We start from the raw sequence: 9,814 nt of genomic DNA, 5'->3' as shown, positions 1-9,814 counted from the left end.
TTGCTTGTCCTCAATACTTCCCAAGTTCTGGGACTTACAAAAAATATTCCCAAATATATATATTTTTTCAATTTTTTCCCAGGCACTGTGAGCATTCCTCCATCAGCTGTTGCACAAATGGATTAATTCTGTTGTTTGCTCTCAATACTTCCCAAGTTCTGGGACACAAAAAATATTCCAAATTTTTTTTTTTTTCCAATTTTTCCCAGGCACTGTGATCATTCCTCCATCAGCTGTTGCACAAATGGATTAACTCTGTTAATCAGCGCTTCCAAACCACCCTGGTGCGTGCTGTGCCTGTTCCTTCCTCACCCCCAAGAACCTGTCGCTGTTTCCAGACCCGGCAGGGAGGGGAGGATTCTTCTCCAGAAGCGGCAGACAAACACAGAAACACGAGTGCAGCACGGCACGGAGCCAAAAATTTGTGGGTGCCGCCTGTGCAGGAAGGAAATCGTACAAGAACAGCCACACAACTTTCAGCAGCCCAAGTGTGAGCTGGGGAAGGGTTTTTTTGATGGTTTTTTTTTTTTTGTTCTTTTTTCAATGTCCACATCCTGAGCCTTGCGCTGCCTCTGTCACCTGAGCCGCCAGAGCCCGAGGGGGGAGATGCTCCCCTGGCCAGGAAACAGCGCTGGCCCTGCGCTTCAGGGAGCTGCGGGGCGAATTTCCAGCCCCAGCGCCGCGGTTTGGAAAAGCAGGCGTCTGTCAGGGAGAGCTGGGGAATTCCCTTGGAATGGAGAACGCAAATCCTCTCCCTCCGAATTATTATCGTTTTGAAATTAAGGGGCTCTCAGGCAGAGATATGGGAATAGGAATAGAAGTTCTTTACCAGGAAAATTAAAAATACAAAAACCAAGCAACGAAAAAAAAAAAATCCTGGAAACCCTGAGAGGGTCAGAGCAGACCTGACGCGTGTTGGTGCTGCCCAGGTGAGAGTTCTGTGAGTCAGCCGTGACAGTGGCCTGGTTTGGAAAAGCAGGATTCTGCCAGGGAAAGCCAGAGCTTCCCTTGGAATGGAGAATGTAAACCCCCTCCCTCCCAGTTATTATCATTTTGAAATTAAGGGGCTTTTCAGGCTAAGATACGGGAATAGGAATAAAACTGCTTTACTGGGAAATTAAAAATAAAAATATAGTAGGACAAAAACCCCCAATGACAGGGTCAGAGCAGACCTGAGGCGTGTTGGCGCTGCTCAGGGCGTTGGTCCCAGCCCAGCCCAGCCTCCTGCAGTGACAGGTGTGGTTCTGGCAGCAGCGACCCTGCAGCAGGGTGCAGCTTTCCTCTGCAGCTCCCGTGGTGCTGGGATGGCTCCGGGGCTCCTCTGGCAATCCCGTGCACACGGGCTGTGCTGCTGTTCCCAGGCCGGGTGTGATCCAGCCGGGAATGCCGGGCTCCTCCCCTGGCTGCAGCACCTCCCGAGGGACGATGGAATTGTCCCAGCCCTGCAGTGAGCCTGGATGGGCCAGGAACAGCAGAGATCCCTGCAGGGAGGAGGGGCCCTGGAAGGGATAAAGAGCAGTGACACAGCTGGTCCAACAGAAGATATCCCCCAGAATGATGAGGGACAGGTCCTGGAAGGGATAAAGAGCGGTGACACACCTGGTCCAACAGAAGATATCCCCCAGAATGATGAGGAGTAGGTCCTGGAAGGGATAAAGAGCGGTGACACAGCTGGTTCAATAGAAGATATCCCCCAGAATGATGAGGAGTAGGTCCTGGAAGGGATAAAGAGCAGTGACACACCTGGTTTAACAGAAGACATCCCCCAGAATGATGAGGAGTAGGTCCTGGCAGGGATAAGAACGCTGCCCAGCCTGGTTTAACAGACGGAAATGCAATACACACTTCTGGTTACTCATTGCAACCCAAATCCCCCAGGAGCGATCCCTGCAAACTGAGCAGCGGCCAGAGGAGCACAGCTCCTGTTCTTCCAGCTCTGGGGCAGGGATGGAGCATTCCCAGCTCCCACCGTGGACATCAGAGGGTGCCCACCCTCCCAGGGATCCCCGGGAGAGAAAGGAAATATTCCTGATTTCCACGGGTGCAGCTGGTAAATCTGGACTGGGAAAGAGAAGGGCACAAACGCACCCAGAGCGCTCCGCCAAACAGAGAGAAATGTGGGCAGGCCCTGGCACGGGAATTCCCAGAGGAGCTGTGGCTGCCCCTGGATCCCTGGAAGTGTCAGGGTTGGACAGGGCTTGGAGCAGCCCGGGACAGTGGAAGGTGTCCCTGCCATGGCGAGGGGTTGAAATGAAAAGAGCTTTAAGGTCCCTCCCAGCCCAAACCACTGTGGGACTCTGTGATCCCAAACACCATCCCAGGCTGCTCCAGGCCCCATCCAGCCTGGCCTTGAACATTCCAGGGATCCAGGAGCATCCCATGAATCCCATCACAAAGTCACTCTCCCCTGATTCATCTTCACCCCTCCCTCCTTCCCTCTAATATTACAAACTCCCTAGTTTTTGGTACCGGGTTTTTCTCTCCCCTGTTTCAAGCTTAGTTTTACTGTTGGCACTCGGATCCAGTTCCAGATTGTTGTTTACCAGCTCAGGAATGAACTCCACGATTTTCACTGCCCACAGAGATGCACCACGGTGCATCATCACTACCAAGGTCCTAGCAAAACCTCCCTCTAAAAAAAAAAAAAAAAAAAATCTTTTTGTATAAAGGGAAGGAGGGGACAAATTAAAGGAAACAAGGGGTGGGGTGCAGAGAGTTCAGAGCTCCAGGCGGGTTGGAGAACAGAGAGCCACCCACTCCTGCCCTGGCCTCCATCCCAGCAGAGCAGGATGCGTCCACCAGCCCGAGGAGCTCCCACCTCCACCAGAGATCAGCCACAGACTCCCCCCTGGGACCTCTTTACCCCTTCAAAAAGCCGGCTTGGAGATTATTTCAACCGAAACCAGCACAAAGAAACAATGAATAAGTGTAACGTGTAATAATCGACGCATTAAATGTGCGGTTTTAAACCCTCCGTGCCGTTACCGCGCAGGAGGGCGTGGAATTCACTCTGGTTTGTGGTTGGCAGCACAGAGAGCTGGGTTTAGGCTCAGCTTAGTCACCAACCGATGGTGTGACCTTTACTTGCCTCTTATCTCAGAGCCTGGCTCGCTGCAGCCGGTGAAGCCTCGGGACTGAAGGTCAAAACCCTCAGAAACCTTTTGGGAAGAGCAGCAGCGCCGGGAGATCACAGGAAACCTCCCCCGAGGAACCTGGCGCTGCTGGGTTTCACCCCGAGCTTGCACCCCGTGCTGGAAGCCGGGTCCTCGGCAAACCGCGGGAGGGATTGGGCGGCAGAAAAACCCGCTGCAGAGGCACAAACTGGATTTCACAGAGCTCAGTAACACCCGGAGACCTCCGGGGATTTCTGAGCGCACCGAGCGCAGATCAAAGCCCAGATTGTGACCGAGGCTCGTGCAGAGCTGCGAGGAAGCGCCCGGGTCAGCAAAACCCTCCTGAAAACGTGGCAGGGCAAAGCCAGCAGCAGCTGGGACGGGCTGGCAACGAAATTGGGAATGATGGTTAAAAATGACGGGGTGTGGGGGAGCCTCTCCCATCGCTGAGCCTTTGTGGGGTTTGGGGAGGAGGATGAGGAGGATGAGGAGCCCTGCGGAGGGCCGAGCTCGGTGGCACGGGCGGGGAGCGGGCTGGCGCTTCGGAGCAGAGGATGTGAGAGCCCAGGATGTGGTTTGGGTCGCACCAGGCTGGCTGCCCATCAGTGCCAGCTGCCCGTTAGTGCCAGCTGCCCATCAGTGCCAGCTGCCCGTTAGTGCCACATCCTTGTCAGTGTCACCTCCCTGAAAGTGCCACCTCCCCATCAGTGCCAGCTGCCCCTCAGTGTCACCTCCCCGTCAGTGCCAGCTGCCCGTTAGTGCCACATCCTTGTCAGTGTCACCTCCCTGAAAGTGCCACCTCCCCAGCCTCAGCTTCCCGGGGCAAATCCCAAAGAATGGCACCATTGGAAAAGCCAAATGTCAGCTTTGCATGGCAAATCCCAAAGAATGGCACCATTTGAAATGACAAATGTCAGCTTTCCATGGCAAATCCCAGAGAACAGCGCTGGAAAAGACAGGTGTCAGCTTCCCAGGGCAAATGCCATAGGATGGCACCAGAAAAGCCAAATGTCAGCTTCCCAGGGCAAATCCCAGAGAATGGCACCAGAAAAGCCAAATGTTAGTTTTTCATGGAAAATCCCAAGGAATGGCACCATTGGAAATGACAAATGTCAGCTTTCCATGGCAAATCCCATAGGGTGGCACCAGAAAAGCCAAATGTCAGCTTCCCAGGGCAAATCCCAAAGAATGGCACCATTGGAAAAGCCAAATGTCAGCTTTGCATGGCAAATCCCAAAGAATGGCACCATTGGAAAAGCCAAATGTCAGCTTTCCATGGCAAATCCCAAAGAATGGCACCAGAAAAGCCAAATGTCAGCTTTGCATGGCAAATCACAAAGAATGGCACCATTAGAAATGACAAATGTCAGCGTTGCATGGCAAATCCCAAAGAATAGCACCAGAAAAGCCAAATGTCAGCTTCCCAGGGCAAATCCCAAAGAATGGCACCATTGGAAAAGCCAAATGTCAGCTTTGCATGGCAAATCCCTTAGGATAGCACCAGAAAAGCCGCGGGAGCAGGGCCGGGATTAAGGAGCAGAGCTGAACGCAGCGCATGGAAACCGAATTCCAGAGATGCTGTAACAGGGGAGATCCTGAGCGCTGCTCAGCAGAGCAGCCAGGCCCTTCCCAGCGGAGAGGAGCTGATGTCACACAGGGACACAGAAAGCCCCAGTCCCAGCCTCTGCAGGACGCCGGTGCCGATGCATTTCCTGCATCGCCCCACTTCCCAGGGCTGCACCGCCGGACCCGAACTCTCCCTGCGGGTCCCTCCTGGGCTGGGCTGGCAGCAGGAAGCAGAGCAATGGGATTTTCCAGGCCCAGTGACTCATTCCATCCTGCAGCGGCGGCTGAGAGCCGCGGGCACACCGAGGGGTGGAAAACACGGAGCCACAGCAGAGGGGACCCTGAAAGAGTCACCCTGCAGGGAGCGATGGCTCATTCTGCTGCTGCAGCTGCGGCTCGGCTCTGCCGGGCCCCAATTCCTCGTGCCACCATTTTTTTCCTTTTTTTTAAAAAAAAATTATTTTATTTTTTAATTATTTTTCTCTCTCTCTCTCTCTTTTTTTTTTTTTAATTATTATTTTTTTTATTATTATTATTTTTATTTTTTCCCCCTGGAGTTCTGCGGTCAGCAGGAATCGCTAAAGAAGGGATCGTAGGGAAAAGCAAGAGTTCGGTGCTTAAAGTTAAGGGAAAAGGGAAAGCGGAAAAGGAGAAAGGGGGAAAAAGAAAGGAAAAGGGGGAAAAAAAGGGAAAAAAAGTAAAACGAGTTAAAAAGGTAAAAAGGGGGAAAGGGAAAAAAAGGGGGGGAGGGAAAAGGGAAAAAAAGGGGGGGAGGGAAAAGAGAAAAAGGAAAAAAAGGGAGAAAAGGGAAAAAGGGGGGGGAAGGAGAAAGAGGAAAAGGGAAAGGGAAAAAGGGAAAAGGGAAAAGGGAAAAGGGAAGACGAATAAAGGGAAAAGGGAAAGGGAAGAAAAGGGAAGGGAAGGAAAGGGAAGGAAAGGGAAGGAAAGGGAAGGAAAGGGAAGGAAAGGGAAGGAAGGGAAAAAAATAATGGGAAAAAAAAAAAAGAGAAAGGAAAAGTAAAAGTAAAACAAGGCGAAGATAAAATACAAAAGAAGAAAACAGAAAGGGGAAAAATAGAGTGGGAACCAAATACATAAAGAAAGAAAACCAGAAAAAAAAAATTAAAAGAAGAAAAAGGAAATAAGAAAAAAAAAAAAAAAAAAAAAAGTAAAAAGGAAGCAAGAGTGTTCTGAGGAGGGTGATGGACCGGTGATTTCCTCCTGCCTCACTGCAACACAAAACTCTGATCACCCTCAGCATCTTCCCTGGAACCTGTCCCGGATGAGCGGAGCGGCCCCGCCCCGGTGATGCCAGCGAGCACCGGGAGGGAAAATTCCCGGGAAATCAGCAGGAGCAGGAGCAGGAGGAGGAGAGACGGGATTGGATTGCCCAGAACTCCTCCCGGTGTCCTGGTTTAAACTCATCCGGATCCTGGCTGGAGCTGAGCTGGGAAGGGCTCTGGAAAAGGGGAACCGATGAGGACAGAGGGGAAATGAAAGGTAAAAAGCAGCTTTTGATATTCGGGATTTTCCCCCAGCGCCCCCTCCCCTCCAGAAAATTAACGATAATTATTGGCAGGAAAAAACTTCCAGGCTCCGGGAAGGAGCCCAAGTGTTGCTGCTGGCTTTGGGAGGGAGGAAAAGCAGCTGGAGGCTCAAAGGCAAAATTTGGGATTCCTGGAGGCTGCGAACTTTGCGTCCCCTGGTTTCTAAAGGAGTACTTCTGCCCCTGAAATACCCGTGCTGGGGTGCCCCAGGTACGAAAAGCTGAGCAAAACCAGTCAGAAAAAAAGTGAGTTTGTGTCATGGACGGCCTGAAAAGAGACGGAACAACAACAGCAAGACATTCATTCATCTAAAACCCTGTTTAAACGTGCGGCTGTGGGAGGCTGAAAAAACCAGAGAAAGCAAAAACCATCGGGCGGAGAAGGTAAAACGGGAGTGGAGGTGTCTCCGGACAGGCTCTGCGCAAGGTGAAGCCGGGCTGCATTTTATTTTACATCTCCTCTTCCTCTTCCCCCCTTCTTCCCTCTCTTTCCCCTTCCCCTCCCTCCTTTCCCCCCGGGCATCCCCCGGGGCGGGGCCGCGGCACACGCGGAGCTGCCGGAGCCCGGAGCGGCCGCGGGGTGAGTGAGCCCGGCCTGGGGGCCGGGGGTGCCGGGGAACCCCCCGAGGGGCTGGGGACCCTCCCCGAGGGGCTGGGGACCCTCCCCGAGGGGCTCTGCGGGGCCCAGGGGCCATCCCCGACCGCCGGCAGCTGGGGAAGGCAGGATGCTGCTGCTGGGATTGTCATTGTCCCGGGATTCTCCTGCCTTGGGATGCTCCTGCCCTGGGGTGATGCTGGGATTGTCATTGTCCCGGGATTCTGCTGCTTTGGGATGCTGCTGCTGCCCTGGGGTGATGCTGGGATTGTCATTGTCCCGGGATTCTGCTGCTTTGGGATGCTGCTGCTGCCCTGGGGTGATGCTGGGATTGTCATTGTCCCGGGATTCTGCTGCTTTGGGATGCTGCTGCTGCCCTGGGGTGATGCTGGGATTGTCATTGTCCCGGGATTCTGCTGCTTTGGAACAACGCTGCTGCTCTGGGGTGATGCTGGGATTGTCATTGTCCTGGGATTCTCCTGCTTTGGGACAACGCTGCTGCCCTGGGGTGATGCTGGGATTGTCATTGTCCCGGGATTCTCCTGCTTTGGGACAAGGCTGCTGCCCTGGGGTGATGTTTACCTGGGATTTCCATTGCTTTGGGATGCTCCTGCCCTGGGATGTTTCTGTTCCGGGATGTTCCTGCGCCGGGATGCTGCCCTGGGATTTTCTTTTCTCCGGGATTTCCTTTGCCCTGGGATTTTCTTTTTCCCAGGGTTTTCCTTGCTCTGGGATTTTCTCCGGCCTGGGATTTTCACTACTTTGGAATTCTCATGCCCTGGGATTCTCCTGCTCTGGGATGTTTCTTACTTGGGATTTTCTCTGCCAAGAGATCCTCTTGTACCAGGATTTTTCTGCCCCGGGATTTTCTTGCCCCGGGATTTTCTTGCCCCGGGATTTTCTTCCTCCAGGATTTTTCTGCCCAAGGATTTTCCTGCCCTGGGATTTTCCTGCCCTGGGATTTTCCTGTCCAAGGATTTTCCTGCCCCGGGATTTTCATGCCCAAGGATTTTCCTGCCCCGGGATCCGTGTTTTCCCGGTGGTGCTGCTGCTCAGGAATTCTCTCTCTCCCAGACATTCCCGGTGGAGCAGCCTGTGGAGAGCAGTGCCCAGGGCCCGCCCTGATCAGCGCTGTCCCCTCCCCTCATTCCCCGAGCCCTGGTTGAATCCCCCACGCTCGGCAGCTCTGGGGAGGAGCCCCCAAAGGGCTCTGGAGGCACCATCCCAAGGTTTGGGGTGACCTGGGATCCCAGTGTCCCCACAGAGCCCGGCGGGGCAGCCAAAGCGCGGGAAAACTTCCCTAAAAACCCAGCCAGTGTCAGTAATTCGGGATTTGGGGCACGGAGATTTGGGGGTTTTGTTCTGCCTGAGACCCCTGGGATGCTCCTCTTCCCACCGGAGAGCGGCCGGCCGCTCCTGGGAAAGCACAGCCGAGGGTTTTTCGGGAGAAGTGGGGTTGGAGCCGGCTCCGGAGCTGCGCTGCCTTCACCCCCGAGCTGGAGAGCTGCGGGGACAGCCGGAGTCCTGCGACACCTCCGGGGGGTGACGGAGCCTGGCCGGGGGCCCCGCAGCTCCCAGGTGAGATTCGGGGGGCTGAGAGCACCGAGCCGGCACCCCGCAGACACCTGGGGAGTTCTCCAGCGCGGGAAATGGAATTCCAGAGGATTCCCAAAGCCCGGCCCGAGGCTCACACGGGCTGTGTGCGGACCCTGAGATGAGAGGCGCTGGCTGGGAAATGCCACGGGATGGGGACGGGCGTTGCTGGGGGAGAAACGGAGCGGGAAACCAGCTTCAAAGGATGGCCGCGGAAATAGATGGGATCTTTTAGAGAAATAGATATTTTAGAGAAATAGATATTTTAGAGAAATAGAGTGGATATTTTAGAGAAATAGATTTTTAGGGAAATAGAGTGGATATTTTAGAGAAATGGATTATCTGTTTTAGAGAAATAGATGGGATATCTTAGAGAAATAGATATTTTAAAGAAATAGATATTTTAGAGAAATGGATTATCTATTTTAGAGAAATAGATGGGATATTTTAGAGAAAGATATTTTAGGGAAATAGAGTGGATATTTTAGAGAAATGGATTATCTGTTTTAGAGAGATAGATGGGATATCTTAGAGAAATAGATATTTTAAAGAAATAGGTATTTTAGAGAAATGGATTATCTATTTTAGAGAAATAGATGGGATATTTTAGAGAAATAGATATTGTAGAGAAATAGATATTTTAGAGAAATAGATTGGATATTTTAGAGAAATGGATTATCTATTTTAGAGAAATGGATTGGATATTTTAGAAAAATAGATGGGGTATTTCAGAGAAATAGATGAGATACTTTAGAGAAATAGACTGGATATTTTAGAGAATTAGGTTGGATATTTTAGCGAAATAGATTGGATATTTTAAAGACATATATGAGATATTTTAGAGAAATAGATCGGATATTTTAGAGAAACAGATCAGATACTTTGGAGAAATAGAACTGTGAAAGGTGCACTGTAGCAGCAGCCACGAGGGGTCATTTTACATCATTGGCTTTAAGGCATCAACAGCATTGTGTGGCTAAAGCTGACAGGCCAAAAAAAAACCCCGCTTATAATGTGTTGTAATTAGGAAATAATTTGGCTTCTGATTTTGTGGGGGCATGAATTGTGACATTGCACCATCTCACCCTTCTCGTGGGGCTGAAAGTGGAGTAAAAGCCTTTAAAACACCTCCCAGGATCCCCGTCCGTGGGTCAGAAAAGGGCATGAATCCTCTACAAACCCATTTCCCACACTGCAGGAACACGTCCTGGCTGTTTCGGCAGCACCTCTCTCCCTCCCCGCGGTGCCATCTGGGGGGGTTTCCCTCCAACTTCCCCCTCTTCCCAGCTCCGAGCTGGAGGCTGCTCCTCAGCGCTTCCTCATCCTTCACTCCCGTCTCAATTCTCATCCCCAGCGCTGCGCCCGGGCGCTCCGAGGTGAGGCCGTTTTCCGCCCGTTTCC

This window comes from Hirundo rustica, chromosome 9, assembly GCF_015227805.2.
Source record: "Hirundo rustica isolate bHirRus1 chromosome 9, bHirRus1.pri.v3, whole genome shotgun sequence".
NCBI lineage: Eukaryota > Metazoa > Chordata > Aves > Passeriformes > Hirundinidae > Hirundo > Hirundo rustica.
The sequence above is the reverse complement of the archived record's forward strand: the minus strand, read 5'-3'. Positions refer to the sequence as shown.